The sequence below is a fragment of the Erinaceus europaeus genome, chromosome 13 (genome assembly GCF_950295315.1).
Source record: "Erinaceus europaeus chromosome 13, mEriEur2.1, whole genome shotgun sequence".
In the NCBI taxonomy this organism is placed as follows: Eukaryota; Metazoa; Chordata; class Mammalia; order Eulipotyphla; family Erinaceidae; genus Erinaceus; species Erinaceus europaeus.
The window spans coordinates 80,843,321-80,860,631 of record NC_080174.1 but is presented as its reverse complement, the minus strand read 5'-3'; the positions used below and the strand labels follow the sequence as shown (position 1 = coordinate 80,860,631).

At 40.3% G+C, this 17,311-nt stretch overlaps 1 pseudogene; it reads right to left on the bottom strand.

Annotated features, from left to right (window-relative positions):
* Positions 1–13,112: 13,112 nt before the first annotated feature.
* The window catches only part of LOC132542946 (transmembrane protein 243-like), a 28,991-nt pseudogene continuing 24,792 nt past the window's right edge, over positions 13,113–17,311 (bottom strand).

Below are 17,311 nucleotides of genomic sequence, written 5' to 3'. Positions count from 1 at the left end.
CGTTGTGGTTATTATTATTGCCCTTGTTGATGCAATTCGTTGTTGGATAGGACAGAGAGAAATGGAGAGAGGAGGGGAAGGCAGAGAAGGGGAGAGAAAGATAAGACACCTGCAGACCTGCTTCACCGCCTGTGAAGCGACTCCCCTGCAGGTGGGGAGCCGGGGACTCTAACTGGGATCCTTACGCCGGTCCCTGCGCTTTGTGCCACATGCGCTTAACCCACTGCGCCACCGCCCGACCCCCATAAATAATTTTTTTTTAGTCTTGCCTTCTCTTCCTTTCTATGTCACACTGACACCTATTACTACTTTCAAGTGTCCTTCCTTTTTTCCTCTTCTCTCTCTAGATCTTGATGGAATTCAAGTTCGGAGCCCTCTGGTCGTCTTCCCCTAAAATCTCTGCCCTTCTAGGAGTATGGAACAAAATTCTTTATGGTGATGTTCCTGATGAAAGTGACCAGTGATGGTGGAGAGAGGGGATCTGTTGGAGGCCTAGACCTATTGTATCTGTGGAGGAATCTAAAATCTCCCTGACTAAGGGAAATTCTTCATGGGGTGAAGAAGGTGAGATTTCTGGCTTCTGTAATTGCTTCTTTACAGGACATGGGCATTGGCAGGTCTATCCATACTCCCAGCCTGTTCCTATCTTTCCTTGCCCTAGGGCAGAGCTCTGGGGAGATGGGGTTCCAGGACACACTGGTGAGGTCGTGTGCCCAGGGAAGTCAGGTTAGTGTCATGGTAGCATCTGCAGCCTGGCAGCTGAAAAACATTAATATTTAAAGCAGTACAAATTGTTTAATAATCATGAACCAAAAGGTAAAAATATAGCAGGTGAAATTTGGAATTTTCAGGTTGGAAGAAGCTAGGAAGTTTATTTTAGGTATATTCCAAGGGACCCATGACTACTAATTTTTGCCGGAGCCTAACAGCTAACATGCAGGTGGGCTGAAAGTATTGTCTGGGAAAATGGTGTCAGAGTTGGGAATAGGACTAGAAAGCTATTTCAAAGAAAAAACAAGCTCCCAATTAACTTGGCTATAATAATAATAATAAATAATAATCACCTATTGTCTTTTTAAACTCTAAAACTATAAGGAAGTTTGCTTATATTTCTTGATACTTCTCCTTGTGATCAGACCAGAGAGTAGCTCCTAAATATGGGGAAAGTATATAAATATATAATGGCCTTCTTTAAGCCATTGTACTAGATTGCCAAGCTTCCTAGGTCTAAGTCTGATCACAGACTATTATGCACTTTTACTTTGAGGTATATAAGTTGCCTCTAACTTATGGATGTGTGTATATATGTACCCAGTTCCCTAGGGGCTGGTCTATATCTAGGATCTCTAACTCTGTTAGAGAGCGTGTCATCTGAAATGGAACCAGGTTGTCCCATGTGGTAAGAAAGGTCTCACCAGATTACTGGAGTTGGAAGGTTGACATCTCGGGTTTGGTGTCTTTGGATACAATCCGAAGCAAAGAGGCAGTGGCAGCATAACATGGCCAGGTGACAGAGGTTGCACTGATTTAGTTGAGGTCAGCAGAGGCAGTGTGACAGGGTAAAGATCATAAGGAGAGACATCATGAAATACAAGCAAAGTCCCAGAGGTCCCAGGACTGAGAGAAATATGAATTTTAAAGAGAATAGGGAAGGTTCTTTATAGTTTTAGAGTTTAAAAAGGCAATAGGTGATCATTCTTATAATCAAGTTAGTTGGGAGCTTGTTTTTTCTTTGAAAATTCTATGGTTAGGATTTACCATACTATATTTAACGTCGCTGTGCTTTATGACATTTGATAATACCTACTAATCTATAATATCTACTAATCTACAATACCTTCTATACTGACAGGGTCAAATAATTCTGATCTTTCTGGTCTAATGTAGGCAACTTAGTACTTAAAAGGGTGGGGGGACCCAGTTAAGTGAATATAGGACTATGCATAAGCCCCTGGCTCCCCACCTGCAGGGGAGAAGCTTCACAAGTGGTGAAGCAGGTCTGCAGGTGTCTCTCTCTCTTTTTTTCCCCCTCTTTGTTATCACTCCATCCTCTCTCAATTTCTCTCTGTCCTGTCAAATAAAATGGAAAAAAAATAGGCACCAGGAGCAGTGGATTCAGCATTTAGACCCAGCAGTAACCCTAGAGGCAAATAAATAAAGTAAAAATAAAGTTTTTATTAATTTTTTTTTTAGAAATTCTTAAACAATTTAAGCTCAGTGTCAGAATTCAATCAGTTCACACATTTGAAACACTAAATTCTTAGACTAAAGTAATGTATACTCAGATCTAAAATCTAGGCAGTTAAGGAACTTGCAATTAGAATTCTACTTTTAAAGCACTATTCACAACAGTCTTCTTCTAGTGATGTCACTAGTGTTTTGTTAGTGTGTGTGCTGAGACTTAGACATAAATCTCTCTCTTTATCTCTCTCTCTCTCACACACACACAAACATACAGATAAATCAGTAAGATTTTTATTTAAATTAAAAATAGCACCCTTTCAGAATACAGTAGTATTTATCTAGTGATCAAGATCTGTGTACTTAATACTGCAGAAATACCAGTAAAAAAAAATTTTATAACACCTAAATAAATGGAAAGATACTCCAGGACCTTACCCTCAGTATAAACTAGCAGTGTTAAGGACTGCCCAACTCTACCTGAAAGGAAGATGGGTTATTCTACTCTGCACTTGAGGAAGACTGCTCTGGTAATAAGTGCAGCCTAGAATGTTCCCAGCTATGACCATGGACTATAAGCTCAGACTGACAGGGACTTGGAGGTAAAGCAGACTCCTGTGCTAACTATGAACATGCGTGGGCTCCCAGTCAAACTGATATGGTAAACAGTTCATTGTATTTACATATCTTTTTAAGTTTGGGAGTCACTCTGTGCTAACCTGCCTTTCTAGTTCTATTCTCCACTCTGACACCTTCCTCACAACCAATATTTTTTAGTCCACCTCTATGTTAGCTACCAAGCTCAAGCAAAGATTACGAAAGTCTTGGACTCCTAGAACACACATAAAATAGACATTTTAGCTTATTTCCACTCTGGGGCCCCTATTCTCACTTTATTTCTACTCTTTGGTTCCTGTATCTAAATATTTTGTCCTGGGGGTTACAGAGTAGCAGCAGCTGCATTTCTCTCCTTTCCTCAGTCAACTAGGAATATCAAAGGACACCACATGGGATCCCAACAAGACAGGACTAGAACTACTTTGGGAACCCACCAAATCACCAGCACATCCAGAGACCACAACTCTGCCCAGACCTCCAGCTCTACCCAGTTGAGAAACTTCTCTAAAGAACAAGGAATATCAAAGATCACCTGAGACAGCAACAAGATGAGACTGGGACTACTTTGGGAGCCCACCAAGTCACGGGTAAGTGAAGACACATGTGGCTCATGGATAGAGAGGAGCCTAAAGAGAGATTATTGGGGCTAAACCCCATATCTACTCCCAAGCAGCTAGTAACAGTCTGGAAGTTTGCTAGTTGAGGAGCCACCTTCAGTCTGTTTTTACCAAGAAAAAGACTGCAGAAAGGAGGAGTGGACTCCTCTAAGACTCACCAAATGCAACTGTGAGTCTCCATTTGTTACTTTCCACAGAGGCTGGAGAACCAGGTGACTGGTACTGTACTGACATCTGGGGCAGAGAACTGACCAGGAAACTAGGGGGAAAAGAGCTACACTTCGGTGGTCTAGCAGTGGGGTTGTATAGTAGGAAGCTTTGTTCTCCTGATGAGAACATGGTGAATAATTGCCTGTGGACCTACAGACTATAAACAGGACTTGTTTAGAAACTCACAGGGCCTAGAAATGCTGCCCGGCTTGGCAGAGAAGCTGAATTGAGCCTGGAGCTTTGGATCCTTGGGGTGTGGGAGTCTCTTTGCATAGCTAGCTATCTCTGCCCCACCCTGCTTTATCTCTTGGTCAGGAGTGAGTGATTACAATGAAAAAAAAAAAAAACCCTACTCATAGTTAAAAAGCCCTTAGGCTACCATAGCCTACAGGGAAGAAAAAGAACAAAAGAGGCTTTAACAGCCATTGTGCTTCAACTCAGGGATTGAGATAACATTGAAACAACTGTTAATGTCCACAGCCACGAACTCTTTAAGTACATTACTTAGACACAAGTCAATCCAGGCAACAGTGATCAGTGGACTGAAAAGTACTAAGAGAAGGACCTCATAACACAGTATAGTAATAGTTAAACCAAGAGGAAATATTGGAGAAATGAACCAGGACAAAAGTCCAGCTAAAATCCTCCCAAAGGTAGAAGCACATAAGAATGAGGACAAGATCCAAACACTAATTGAGGTATTAATGACAGGAGTGAGGGAAGAGTTTGAAAGTATTATCAGAAATGGGGAAACAACAAATGAAACTCTGAAAGAAAACACTTTCTCAGGGTGATTAGAGAGCTGAAAGCTGAAATAGCTGAGCTAAGAGCACAACCAGCTGAACAAGCTAATACAGTATCAGAAAAGGGTAACAAAATAGCTGAGTTATGGAAAACAGCAGAGGAGAGAGATAATAGAATAAATAAAGCAGAAAAACAGATTTAGCAAGATTGAGGACAAATTAGAGAAAACTAAGAAGTAAGAGATCTCAAAAAGAGATTAAGAGATACTCAAAACAACAGAGACATATAAGATGACTTCAAAAGAAATAATATATGCTTTATTGGCTTACCAGAGGATGAAAGAGAAGGAGGGAAAGAAAGAATTCTACAGGACATAATAGCTGAAAACTTCTCTAGTCTAGACAACATCAAAGACATAAAGGTTCTAGAAGCCCAGAGGATCCCAAACAGAATTAACCCAGACTTAAAGACACCAAGACACATCATATTTAGAATGGAAAAGAATAAGGATAAAGAAAAGATCCTGAAGGCTGCAAGAGAAAAATGAAGTGTCACCTACAGAGGAAAACCCATAAAATTAGCAGCAGACCTCTCCACATAAACACTATAGGCCAGAAAAGAATGGCAAGGTATCTGTTGAGTGCTCAATAAGAAAGGCTTTCAACCAAGAATACTGTATCCTGCCTAGACTGTCATTCAGACTAGATGGGGCATAAAAACCTCCTCAGACAAGCAACAGTTGAAGGAATAAACTATCACCAAGCCTGCCCTGAAATTTCTGAAAGTTCTCCTATAAACAATCAGCTCACCATAAACATGCTATATACACTCTAAAAATCTACTATAATGACATTAAAATATCCTCAATCTATAATATCAATAATTGTCAGTGGCCTGAATTCACCTACCAAAAGGCACAGAGTAGGAAGATGGATCAGAAAACACAACCAAACCATATGTTGTCTGCAGGAATACCATCTAACTCAACAAGACAAACACATACTCAGAATGAAAGCTTGAAAAACTACCACACAAGCCAATGGACCACAAAAAAAAAAAAAAAAAAAAACGGGGCCCATGAACAGCTATTCTCAATCTGACATGGTAGACCTTAAAATAAATAAAACTTTAAAAGATAGGGCTAGACATTACTTAATGCTCAGAGGATCAATCAATCAATAGAACTTAATGATTATCAACATTATGCATCCAAGGAGAGGCCATCTAAATACAACAATCATCTACTGAAAGACCTAGAGCAATATATTAACAGTAACACAGTAATAGCAGGGGACTTAAACATCCCACTCTCCTCAACTTGACAGATCACCCTGGCAGAAAATCAACAAACAAATGAAGGAGCTAAATGAAGAGATAAACTAAAACTATTGTATATTTTCAGAGTAAAAATGATGATTTCACTATTTCCAGCCCATCATGGATGGAGCTTGAAGAAACCATTAAGTGAAATAAGTCAGAAACAGAAGGATAAATATGGGATGATCTCGTTCACAGGTAGAATTTCAAAAAACGAGATCAGAATAGAAAACACTACGCAGAACTTGGACTGAAGTTGGTGTATTGCACCAAAGTAAAAGACTGGGGTGGATGGGTGAGGGAGGGGAGTTCAGCACCTGGAACAGGATAGCAGAGGACCTAAAGGGGGTTGTTGTGTGGAAAAATGAGAAATATTATTCATGTACAAACTATTGTATTTACTGTCGACTGTAAAACAATCCCCCAATAAAGAAGTATATGTATTGTCCTGTGAGAGGGGTAACCTCTCAGCTTTTGCCCATGACCTTGGGGGTGAGATTCTACCTAACTGGTGGTGGGGTCACACCACTGTAGCAGGGGATTTGCCAGACTGGTCTGGTCTGCCTCCCCAAACTAAGGCAAGACATTCAGAAGGTAATTTGCAGCGGCTGGCAGTGAAAAGGCTATAGGCTGCAGCTGACGGCCAAATGGTAAACTGAGCCCTAGTTCTTGAAACAAAACTGCCAACTAGTAGCAAACCCCTGTAGCTTGAATTCAGACTGAAATTTTACAGAGAAGCCATATATACACACTGCATAGAGTATAAAACAGCTCAAGGAAATAACCGGAACATAACTGCAATCCCCATCCCCCAATGTTTAATTTATAAACAAGTGAAATCTAGTAATTATAATAATAGCCCTACCTGTTAGCTCAGCAATAACCATTACAGTATGCAGAAACAACAGAGAAATAGCAAAAGCAAACTTCAGAACATGATTACTCAAAAAACCAGAAATGAAACAGAAGGACTCCAGGAAATTTTAGATATAGAGGGACTATCAGAGAAAGACTATAGAAAACCCATTATGAGGTCTCTCTAAGAGTCTAAGCTCAGTATCAAAAATCATAAAAACACTTCCATGCCTGAGGTGCCAAAGGTCCCAGGTTCAATTCCTAGCACTACCATAAACCAGAGCTGAATAATGTGCTGGTAAAATAAAATAAAATATATATTGATTATCTCCAGATTGACTTGTAAAGTGTTCCTTTTTAAAAATGCTTTTAACTTTATTTATTTTGATAGAACAGAGAGAAACTGAGAAGGAAAAGGGATGGAGTAGTGGAGAGAGAGAAAGGGAGAGAGTGGTGCCTGATGTACTGCTTTGCCACTCTTGAAGTTTTCTCCCTACAAATGGTAACTAGAGGCTTGAACCCAGTTCCCTGTGCATGATAACACATACACTTTAACCAGATGTGCCAACACCTGGTCTCCAGGAGTTTCATTTTTATTCATATCTACAATCTAGTTTAAAATTTTATATAGAATGGAAAAGTGACTAAGACAGACAAACAAAAATTGAAAGAGAAGAACAAAATTAGTGGCTTCAAACTATGTGATTTCTAGACTTATTGTAAGCCGTAATAAAACAAAGCTATATTAGCAGAAGAATAGATATATAGATCAGTGGAAAAGAATATAGTCCAGAAATAGACAGATATATCCCACAGTTACAGACATCTATTTAAAAATTTTTTTTAATTTATTTTATTTATTTATTCCCTTTTGTTGCTCTTGTTGTTTTATTGTTGTAGTTATTATTGTTGTTGTCGTTATTAGATAGGACAGAGAGAAATAGAGAGAGGAGGGGAAGACAGAGAGGGGGAGAGAAAGACAGACACCTGCAGACCTGCTTCACCGCTTGTGAAGCGACTCCCCTGCAGGTGGGGAGCTGGGGTTCGAACCGGGATCCTTATGCCGGTCCTTGTGCCTTGCACCACCTGGGCTTAACCCGCTGCGCTACAGCCCGACTCCCTATTTTTTAAATTTTTATTAGTGATTTACAAAATTACAAAATAACTGGGCTTCAATTCCACATCGTTCCCACCACAGAGTTCTCTGTCTGCATTCCCTCCACTGAAAACTGCAGTGATTCTCCCAAAGTCACAGATATGGGTTGACTATTATATTTAAATATATATATATATATATATTCCCCATTTTTCCTATGGCCTTGCTGTCTCTTCTATTTTAAGTCACAACTATACCTATTACTACTTCCAAATTTCTTTCTTTCTTTTTTTTTTTATCTCTGTTGTCTCTTGAGTCCTGATGGATTGGGTTTCAGAGCCCTATAGTCATCTTTCCCTACCATTTCTCACCCTCTGGGAGTTTGGACCTAAATTCTTTGGAGAGGGGGTACAGAGGGTAGTCAGGTCTGGCTACTGTAATTGCTTCTCTGATGGACATGGGTATTGGCAGGTAGATCCATACCCCCAGCCTGTTTCTATTTTCCCCTATGGGGTAGGACTCTGAAGAGGTAAGGTTCCAGGACACATTGGTGAGTCATCAGCCCATGGAGTTCAGGATGGAATCATATAGCATCTATAACTTAGTTCTGAAAGTCAGTAAGTTTTGAGACAGAACAGACATCTAATTTTTGACAAAGGAGCCCAAACTATTAAATTCAGAAAGGACAGTCTTTTCAGCAAATGGTGTTGGAAAATTGGGTTGAAATGTGGAGATGAATTAAACTGAACCACTACATTTCACCACACATGAAAGTAAACTCTAAATGGATCAAGAGTTTGGATGTTAGACCAGAAGCTATCAAGTACTTGAGGAAATATTGGAAGAATTCTTTTCCATTTAAGTTCTATCTAAGGCATCTTCAATGACACAACTGCAAGAAAGACTAAAACAAAAATGAACCAATGGGACTAAACCACCACCCAAACAGAATGGGAGGTCTTTACATGCCGTACATCAGACAAACGGCTAATAACTAATATATATATATATATATTCATCAAACTCAGCAACAAAAAAGCTAATGACCCCATCCAAAAGTGGAGAGAGGATGTATACAGAATATTCACCAAATAAGAGATCCAAAAGACCAACACAATATGAAATAATGCTTCAAATCACTGTTAGAGAAATTCAAATAAAGACAACAAACAATGAAAGTACACCAGAAAGGATAGTAAAAAAAAAGGGGTTGTGGGGACAAAGGAACCCTACTGCTCTGCTGGTAGGAATGTCAATTGATCCAACCCCTGTGGAGAGCAGTCTGGAGAACTTTAGACTAGAAACAGACTTACCCTATGACCCTGCAATTCCTCTCCTGGTGATATATCCTAAGGAACCAAACACAACCATCCAAAAAGATTTGTGTATACCTATGTTTATCACAGCACAATTTGTAATAGCCAAAACCTAGAAGCTTCTAGGTGTCCCACAACAGATGAGTGGCTGAGCAAGTTGTGGAATATATATATATTCCACAATACATATATATATATTGCAATACTACTCAGCTATTAAGAATGATGAATTCAACTTTTATTTTTCCTACAGGGTTATCACTGGGGCTCAGTGCCTGTACTGTGAATCTGAAGGGCAAGCTCTGGACAGCCTGTATTGACCACCCCACACCCACCAGTCTGTTGGCCTCCAGAGAGGTGGTGTAGGGAAGGAAAAGAGCAGGCCGCAGTGGGGGTGAACACGCAGAGAGACTTCTCTTGACACTATGGCAGAGGATAGTGTGTTTATTAGGTTACACAAAGGTATTCTTATACTCAAGCAGGCAGAAAAAAGGAAGTTTGGTCGGACCAATCATTGTAAAGGTCAATATTGTGAAGTGGGAACAAGCTGGAGACAAGGAAGTTGCGGTCTTATCAGGAACGGGCTAGGGCAAAGACTGATGCAATCTCAATGGTTAATCTATTTGTGGCAACACCCTTTTGCCTGTGGGAAATGGAAATTCAACTATAATCTGTGCAGCAGCAGTTTTGGTAAACCGCTCCTGGGCCAGCTGCAGAATGCTGACAACAAGGCCAACTGAGGAGAGGGAGGAGGGGCAAGGAGGCTTTTTTGGGTGAACTCCTACGGGTCTCAGAGAGATGATCGGGGTGTCAGCCCTGCTTGACCTGCCATATCCCCACTTGAATCCACTGCTCCTGGAGGCCATTTTTTTTTCTTTTTGTTGCCCTTATTGTTAACCATTGCTGTTATTATTGTCGTTATTGCTGTCATTATTGTTGGACAGGACAGAGAGAAATCAAGAGAGGAGGGGAAGGCAGAGGGAGGAGAGAAAGAAAGACACCTGCAGACCTGCTTCACCACTTGTGAAGCGACTCCCTTGCAGGTAGGGAGCCGGAAGTTTGAACAGGTCTGTGCCCTTAACCCACTGTGCTACTGCCCAACCCCTGGATTCAGTCTGTTCACTTCATCTTGGATGGAGCTTGAAGGAATTATGTTACGTGAGATAAGCCAGAAAAAGAAGGATAAATACAGGATGATCTTACTCATAGACAGAAATTGAGACATAAGAACAGAAGAGGGAAACACAACATAGAAGTTGGACTGGGTTTAATGTATTACACCAAAAGCAAGGACTCCAGGGTGGGATGATGGTGGGGAGATTTTCAGGTGTTGGTAGGTGCTGATGGAGGAGTATCTAGACTGTGGGTGAGAAATTTGACACATGTACCAACAACTATCTACTGTAAACTATTAATCCCCTAATAAGTATATAAAAGAAATAGACACAGATGCACCGAACTGATTTTGTTTTCTTTTATTTTGTTGTCGGGGCTCAGTGCCAGCACTATGAATCCACTGCTTCTGGCGGCCATTTTTACTTTTTTTTTCTTTCTAAATTTTTTAATGAGATAAGACAGTGAGTAAAAATGAGAAATTGAGAGAGGAGGAGATAGAAAGAAAGAGGAAGAGAGAGAGAAAGAGAAAGAGAGAGAGAAATATATGCAGACCTGCTTCACCGCTGCACATGGGGAGTGGGGGTTTGAACCTGGGTCCCTGTGCTTGGTATGTGTAGTTAACTAGGTGCACCATGGTCCAGCACCCCTGAGCCGATTTTTAACAAAATTACAGAGCCAAGTCAATGGAGAAAGCATAGTCTTTTCAGCATATGCTGCTAGAAGAGTGTACATGCCCACACCAGATAAAAAGAAAAGGAGAACATCCTTGATGTATATTTTACACTTTAACAAAGTTGTACTCAAACTGAAGCATAGAACTAAGTGTAAAGTTTACCTTTAGAAAACCTCTAGAATAAAACATACTGGCATTTTGTTGTGACCTTGGGTTTCACAGAGTTCTTAGATATACTGTAATAGCAAAAGCATAATCCATTAAATAAATGCATTAGCCTCTATTAATATTAAAACCATATGCTTGCCAAAAGACATCTCTAAGAGAAGGAAAAGAAAAGCTACAGACTGGGGAAAATATTTCCACATCTTTGTATACAGAATATGTAAAGAACTCTCAAAAACAATAATAACAAAACAATCCAGTTAAAAATATTCAAAGTATTTGAATAGACCAATCAATAAAGCATGATGTGTTTTACTGTGCAGTCATTTAAAATATTTTTTTTAATTTTTATTTATAAAAAGGAAACACAGAATAAGAGAGGCACAACTCCACACACTCCCCACCACCAGCACTCTGTATCCCATCCCTTCCCCTCCCCTCCCCTCCCCTGATAGCTTTCCTATTCTTTATCCCTCTGGGAGTATGGACCCAGGGTCATTGTGGGGATGCAGAAGGTGGAAGGTCTGGCTTCTGTAACTGCTTCCCCACTGAACATGGGTGTTGGCAGGTCGATTCATATTCCCAGCCTGTCTCTCTCTTTCCCTAGTGGGGTGGGGCTCTGGGAAAGCAGGGCTCCAGGACACATTGGTGGGGTCATCTGTCCAGGGAGGTCCAGTTGGCATCATGTTTGCATCTGGAACCTGGTGGCTAAAAGAAGAGTTAACATATGGAGCCAAACAAATTTTTGACTGAACAAAATTTTGACTGATTTTTGACTGATCATTTTGACTGAACCTAAAGGCTGGAATACTTCAGATGAAGAGTTGGGGGGGTCTCCATTTTGTAGATAGTTAGCAGTCCTATTTTAGTTATATTCCAAAGGGCCCGTGACTATATTAGTTGGTTTTTTGTTTTTTGTTTTTTTCTGAGCCTGACATTTAATATGCAGGCGGATCCAAGTTATTGTCTGGGGAGATAATGTCATGGCTGAAAAAAGGACCAGAAAGCTGCATCAGGGAAGAGTGTAGCTCCCAAATATGGGAAAGGTGTATAAATATTGTTGACTTTAAACCCCATTGATTTGATCTGATCTGGGGCCCATATTCAGCTTAGGAGCCTATGTGACCTCTGCATCCCTGTAGATCTGAGTTCACATTCTGTGGTCATGAGTAGGAACGTTTCAAGCTGCTCCAATTTCAGGACCCATCTTCCTCAGGTGGAACATAGAGTATGTTGTCCAGCCTCCCTTCAGAGGATGGAACATTCTCTACCGTTGTTGATCCACATTGAGGGCAAGGTCCTATGGGGACCCCCCAAAGGGGTCCATTGTGTTGTTCCTGATGGAGATGACCAGTGATAATGGGGAGAGAGATCTATTTGAGGTCTAGGCTCATCGTGCTTGTGTGGGAATCCCAGGACCCCCCCTGACTAGGGCTCCAGCTGGTGAGGTGGCCTGATAGTGACTAAAGAGTCATCATTGAAGTATGCCTGTCTCTTGTCATTATTCAGCTTTTGTAGTCCTTAATTTAATATGGTTACCTTTGGAGTGACTAAGGGAAGTGCAACAGGAAGTAGGTAAGGAGGGTATCTAGGTATAAGTACGAACTATTTCATTAGGTACTTTAAGGTGTCTTTTTAGATTTTTTTTTAAAGAATTTATTTATTTATAAGATAGGCAGAGAGAGAAAGAATCAGACATCACTCTGGTACATGTGCTGCCAGGGATTGAACTCAGGACCTCATGGTCGACAATCCAATGATTTATCCATGGTGCCACCTCCTGGACCAATCTTTTTAGATCTTTCTACTTGCTGGCTTCATTTATTGACTCACTGCAGACTATTGTGCACTTTTGCTTTCATGTATTTTGCCCTAATTTATGGATACATGTGAACATATGCCCTATCTCATGGGACCTGGTCCATATCTAGGTTTTGGGACTTTGTTAGGAAGTGAACCATCTGAAATGGAATTAGAGAATCCTATGAAAAGAAAGGTCTCACCTGAGTAATGAGGCTGAAGTGTTGACATTCTACCCTGGATATAGTCTGAAGTGAATCATGCTGAGGTGGTACTCGTTGTGTTGATTAGGCTGGGATTGGTGTATGTAATATCATTTGGTATGAATTTAGAGAAGCATGAAGGAAAGTGAGCCCCACCCTAGAGGTTCCAGGACTGGGGGAAATAATAGGCTCTATACAGGAAGTGGGAGGTTTCTACTGTCTTAGGGTTTAAGAAGGCAATAGATAGTTATTGCTGTAATCAAATTAATTGGCAGTTAGGTTAACTTTGACAATCCCTTTGTTAGGATTTGCTGTATCATACACAACATCACCATAATTTATGTCCTTTGACATAAATCTGTAACTGTGTCTTATAGAGTAATAATAATCCGAACTGTCTAATCAAAGTAAAAGTTTAAAACTTCCCTTCCCACTAAGAAAATACCAGGCCCTGGTCTAAAAAAAAAAAAAAAACAAGATCAGAAGAGAAAACACAAAGCAGAACTTGGACCGGAGTGGGTGTGTTGCAGCAAAGTCAAAGACTCTGGGGTGGGAGTGGGGGAGGGTTCAGGTCCTGGAGCAGGATGGCAGAGGACCCAGGGGAGGTTGTTTTGTTAAGTGGAAAACTGAGAAATATTATGCATGTATAAACAAACTATTGTATTTCCTGTCAACTGTAAAACATCAATCCCCCAAATGAAAGTAAATTTTAAAAAAAGAAAGAAAAGAAAAAAAAAAAGAAATCCCACGTCCTCATAGCTGCAACAGTGACTTCTAATGAAAATGTATGGGAGAAACAGTGTTAATAGCTCATAACTGTTAGTGAATAGGGAAAAAAAAAAAAAAAAAAAAAAAAAAAGGACCCTTCCAACTATTTTATTTTGATACTAAGCTTAATAAGGAAGTTGAAAAGAGGGTAAATTCCAGACCAATCTCATTCAGAAACATAAATTCAAAAATACAAAGCAAGGTGTTAATACTGAATCCAGATTTACAGCAGAAAAACATAAATAGCAACTGGGTTGTTCTCATTCAGCAATACAAGGTTCATTTAGTTTTCAAAAATTAAAATAATGCACCACATCAACAGGATAAGTAAGAATGTTTATTTTTTTAAATTATTTTATCTATTATTGTAATCAGATCTTCACAATCAAAGTTGTCTTTTCACTGTCTGTGTTTTGTTAATGTAAAATTAAATTGTAGTTATAAGCGAAAGTTGGTTGCCTAGGGGACAATGATTTTATATTCAGTTTAACAGAAATAAAAGATTATTTGTCTTAAAATGCAAGATTGTTTGTTACATAGCCTTCTGCCGTGCAGTCACACTATAAAAATACTTTACTTCAAAAGTGAAAATGACTTGCGCTGTTGGAATGTGTAAGTGCAATGTCTGCTACTCAAAGAAAAAGCAAAATGTTGTGTGTATCCCTGGAAGAAGGCATTTAGTTTACAGTCAACATGAAGATCGTGGATCAGACCTCTGCAGGAGCTTTTTCAGCATAGGCTTTCTTCAGCTCTTTGTCAGTCCTTGAAAGACAACTTTGGGAGTCAGGTGGTAGCGCAGCGGGTTAAGCGCACATGGAGCAAAGCGCAAAGAATTCCGGTTTGAGCCCTCGGCTCCCCACCTGCAGGGGAGTCGCTTCACAGGCGGTGAAGCAGGTCTGCAGGTGTCTGTCTATCTTTCTCTCCCCCTACTCTGTCTTCCCCATCTCTCCCCATTTCTCTCTGTCCTGTCCAACAACAACGACATCAATAATTACTACAACAATAAAACAACAAGGACAACAAAAGGGAATAAGTAAATAAATATTAAAACACACACACACAACTTTGAAGGGACCTGGTAGGTATTTCTCCTTGTCAGGTTCACTTTCCCACATCATGGAAATACAGGGTCACATATAGACACAACATGATGATAGAAAATAAGATATAGTAAATTAGATGTCTAACTTTTGGTTCTAAGTCTCCGTGTCGATATAGTGGATAAATATGCAAGAGTGATACTACTCAAAGAGATGGTAGACAGCAACATAAATAAATAAACAAACAAATAAATAAATTCAGTGGTTTTGGAGTTAGTTGAGGGAAAACAAAAGCACTGATCAGCATAACAAGAATCAATAAGGATGTGAAGCTGCCCACAACTAACTTGATGATTCGATCCTTGGACAATGTCTCTCCAAACAGAGGTCTGTTGTCCAGGCTGGTGGTGCTGTAGGTCCCGGTATTAAAGTCCTCCATCTTAGGGTTTCTTCACTTTCTCCGAGCCACTCCATGAGCTTGCCAGCATTCCCTTCCGAAGTCTCAGGTCTGGGGCTCCTGACCAGAATGCTTACCTGTGATACATCACTATTCTGTGTACTTGTCCGTATCTCTGTAACACCTCACAATTTAAAAATTAATATATCAAGGACTTTTAAGACAGATTAGGCTACCTAGAAATTTGTAAGCTTTTTACAACTGGAAGTGTAGCTCAAAATACACTTCTTAAAGGCTGGGTTTGCAGGAAAAAAATAACTCCGATTCTAGAAAAATATCAGTAGTAGAAACAGGGTTTTTTTTTTCTTTACTGGAAGATCAATGACTTACAGTCAACGATAAGATGCAGTAGCTTGTACATGTGTAACGTTTCTCAGTTTTCCACTTAACAATTCAACCCTCTCTAGGTCTTCCTCTGCCATCATGTTCCAGGACCTGAACCCTCTCCCCCACCCCACCCCACTCTAGAGTCTTACACCAAACCCAGTCCACAAAGCTCTGCTTTGTATTTTCTTGTTTTGCAACTTCTTCTTTTATTATTATTAGTAATTTAATAATGGTCGACAAGATTGTGGGATAAGGGGGGCTACAATTCATACGGTCCCCACCACCAGAGTGCCATACCCCATCCTCACCATTGGAAACATCCCTATTCTTTATCTCTCTGGGAGTATGGACCAAAGATCTCTATGGGGAGTGGAAACTGAGGCTTATAGTACACAAGACCCTAATGATTCTGAGGGAGTCCAAGAAGTGAGTGGAGTTTGAGGACTGTGGCATCAAAACAAGTGGTAGAGTCCACGGTGCTACTGTTTGTGTTATGAGAAGAGATCCAGTAGTTCTGTTTTAGACCTTTTGAGTTCTGAGTGCATTTGGAACATTCAAGTCAGTAACAAGAGTTGGTTGCTCTATGTCTCAACATTGGGTGAGAGTGAACGGGAGCTACAGCTTGAAATGTAAGGAACTGGCATCTTAGTTGGGCCTACAGACTGTCTTCAGAGGTGTTCCAATGCCACAGGTACCTGTATTTTTTTCTGCTGAAGCACTCTTTTCATTGATACTGCCATTTTCACATCTATTTATCTTTCTTTTTTTTTTTTTTTTTTTTTTCCTCCAGGGTTATTGTTGGGCTTGGTCTCTGCGCCATGAATCCACTGCTCCGTGGAGGCTTTTGTTTTTCCCTTTTTGTTACCCTTGTTGTTTCATCATGGTTGTGGTTATTATTATTATTGTTATTGTTGTCAATATTGTTATTATTGTTGTTGTTATTGTCATTATTGTTGTTATTGTTGTCATTGTTGTTGTCGAGAGAGGAGGGGAAGACAGAGAGGGGAAGAGAAAGAAAGATACACACCTGCAGTCCTGCTTCACCACTTGCGAAATGACCCCCCCTGCAAGTAGGGATTCTGGGGACTCAAACCAGGATCCTTAACACCAGTCTTTGTGTTTCACACCATGTGCACTTAACCCGCTGTGCTACCACCTAACTCCCTTTTCTTTCATTCTTTAAAGACTAGAATGCTGAAGATAGGCAGGCAAAGAGTGCTGGAAATTTGGAAAATCATCACTGTGCAAACACCATAGAAACCCTCAGCCCATGGGGGGGGAGGGCAAGTGGTAGTGCACCTGCTTAAGGACATACATTACAGTGAGCAAGGACCCAGGTTCAACCCCTGGCCCCCACCTATAGGAGGAAAACTTCACAAGTAGTGAGGCAGGGCTGCAGGTGTCTCTGTCTCTTTCTGTTTCTCCCCTTACAATTTCTCTCTGTCTCTATCCAACTATAAATAAATAAAATATTAAAGGAGAAAGAAAGAGAGAAGGAAAGAGAGACAGATAGATAGAAAGAAAGAAAGGAAGGAAGGAAGAAAGAAAGAAAGAAAGAAAGGAAGGAAGAAAGAAAGAGGGGGCTGGGTGGAAGTTCAATGGGATAAGTGCACATGGTACAAAGTGCAAGGACTGGCAATATAAGAATCCTGGTTTAAGCTCCTGGTTCCCCACCTGCAAAGGGGTTGCTTCACAAGTGCCGAAACAGGTCTGCAGGTGTCTTTCTCTCCCCCTCTCTGTCTTCCCCTCCTCTCTTGATTTCTCTCTGTCCTGTCCAATAACAATAACAATGACAATAATAACAACAA